Source organism: Myotis davidii, unplaced genomic scaffold (genome assembly GCF_000327345.1).
Source record: "Myotis davidii unplaced genomic scaffold, ASM32734v1 scaffold364, whole genome shotgun sequence".
Lineage (NCBI taxonomy): Eukaryota > Metazoa > Chordata > Mammalia > Chiroptera > Vespertilionidae > Myotis > Myotis davidii.
In genome coordinates this window covers 12895-15800 of record NW_006295560.1, presented here as the reverse complement: position 1 = coordinate 15800, position 2906 = coordinate 12895, and positions in this window count along the sequence as shown.

Here is a 2906-nt window from a genome sequence, read left to right as displayed (position 1 = left end):
GCTGAGGGGCCCCCCCCCCCTGGGGTGCACAAATTTTTGTGCACTGGGCCTCTAATATATATATAAAGGCTAATATGCAAAGTGTCCCCTCGGGAGTTCGACTGGGAGACTGGGAGTTCGCTCTCTATGACATGCACTGACCACCAGGGTGGTGGCACGGAATGAAGGAAGGCCCCAGCCAGCAGCCAGAAGGCCCACATCAACCCTGATCGCCAGCCAGGCCAAGGGACCCTACCCATGCATGAATTTTGTGCACCAGGCCTCTAGTTATTAATAAATCTACAAACCAGTTCTGGCGAGGATGTGGGAAAATGGGAACACACATGTACTGATGGTGGGAATGCAGGCTGGTGCAGCCATTGTGGAAAGCAGAATGTAGAGTCCTCAAAAAATTAAAAATGGAACTGCCCTATAATCCAGTAATCCCACTTCTGGGAATTTATCTGAAGAAACCTGAAACACTAATTCAAAATAATATGTGTATATTATGCTAAGTGGAATAAGCCAGTCAGAGAATGACAAGTGCCATATGATCTCAATTATATGTGGAACCTATGAACAAAATAAATTGATGAACAAAATAGAAACAGACTCATAGATACATGGAACAGACTGAGAACTATCAGAGGGGATGGGGGGTGGTGTGGAGAGCTGGGTGAAAGAAGGGAAGGGTGGAAGGGTTTACGGAAAAAAATATATATATATATATATTACATAGGCACAGAAAACAGTGTGGTGATAGAGGGAAAGGGAGGTGGGCAAAGAGGGGGGAATGGGGAGGAAAAGAGACTTTGCTTAGGGTGATGGGCCCATATACAGTGTGCAGATGATGTCTTGTTGAGTTGTATACTTGAAACCTGTGTGTTTTGCAAACCAATGTCACCTTAATAAATTCAATAAAAAAGTAATGTCTTTTCTAAATATGTTTTACATACATTGCCAAATCGTCTGACAAATAGTTATACCACTTTACACACTCTCCAACCACACATTCACTTTGCCAATACCTCTCCTTACACATCTCTTATTTTGAGGCTTTAAGCTATGTCCTAAATTAAAAGGCAAAGTCACACAAAAGCCAGAACACCATCATTCCTATCTTATCTCTCCTATCACCATAGACACAAACAATGCCTGACAGACTCTTTCACCCATGGGCATCCCCAGAATCTGTTGACTTAGTGAGTTGTGAGTAGAAACACTGGAGAACTGAGAGAGGACAGCGGGTTCTATGAGATATCTAGGAAAATTCTATACTCAACAGAAGCATTTTTACTGTTTTCTCAGACCTTGTATCTTTCCATAGGAGCATTACTTGCCAAGATTTTCAGAGAAAATTGTTGTAAAAAAAGATATGGTTTATAAATAAACCTCTTTGAAAAACTTAGAGTTCTAGCATGCATTTTTTATGTCACTAAGTCTTCAGGTGGTGCCACCTTGGTGGCCTCAGAAGTCTTACCAAGACTAAATTACTCCCCAAATTTTTTGGATGGGGAAATTACTATCAATTAATGTAATTAGGATCAATCTGAAAGCTAGCATGAGGTAGCATTTAAATAGTTCAAACCCCAGTAATGCAGTTTTGGCAAAAAGTTAAATGGAGCACCAAAAATAGGCCAGAGAGTTTTCTTTGGGTATTAGAGAACATTTCAGCAATATTGGGTAAAGTACAGTATATTCTACCAATTACATGAGGTGGCAGCTAATGGTCCAGGAAGCTCAAGTATTTGGAGACAAGTTATGGCACTTAAAATGCCAGCTATTAATTTTGTATCTGTCAACTGGACTTCAGGCTATTAGAAATCCTCTAGACAGCATAATTTCTATGACAGGAAATGTACCTATCAATTTAATGACATTTGTTGTTGTTGTTTAAAATATATTTTTATTGATTTCAGAGAGGAAGGGAGAGGGAGAGGGAGAGAGAGATAGCAACATCAATGAGAATCATTGGTTGACTGCCTCCTGAACACCTCACACTGGGGATTGAGCCCACAACCCAGGCATGTGCCCTGACCGGGAATTAAACCATGACCTCTTGGTTCATAGGTCGACACTCAACCGCTGAGCCATGCTGGTCAGGCAACATTTGTCATTTCTGAATGATGGTAAGGGGTGAGATTTTTCACCCCTTATAAGGGAACATATTTGTGTTCTCCAATTTCATTCAGGTTGAAATTCTTCCAGGCATTCATCTTTGAGGCATTGTCATGTAGAACCAATGGCATTAACTACGCATTACAGCCAAGAAATGAAAATGAACATTCTGAGCATCTCGTGTGTCCCTGACACCATCTCAGGTTCTGGATATGTGTTATGCCACTTAACCATTATAACAGCCTTGCCAAATATGTACAACTAGAGGCCTGATGCGCAAAATTCATGCGAGGGGCTCGGCCCTCAAAGCCCTGGCTTCATCCAGAAGGTCGTCCAGTAGGTTGTTTGGCTGTCCAGTCTAATTAGCATATTATGCTTTTATTATTATAGATTACATATGTGTTTTTTAAATATGTTGAAGTGGCCCAGCTGGTGTGGCTCAGTAGTTGAGCATCAGCCCATAAACCAGGAGGTCACGGGTTCGATTCCCTGGTCAGGGCACATGCCCAGGTTGCAGGCTTGATCCCCAGTCAGGTATGCGCAGGAGGCAGCCAATCAATGAGTCTCTCTCATTATTGATGTTTCTTTCTTCCCCTCTCCCTCTCTGAAATTAATAAAAAGTATATTTAAATATGTAGAAGTTTACAAAGAGAATTTGAGTAACTTGCTCAGGGACTCAAAGCTAGTTCTCCATCTCCAAAGCTTATGCTTTTCCCACTACTTTGCAGCTGCAGAAACTTGAAGAAAATGTTTTCCGATAAGAGCCTGAGCAGAAAAAAAGAGGCAGCATTTTAATCTCTGGGAATTTT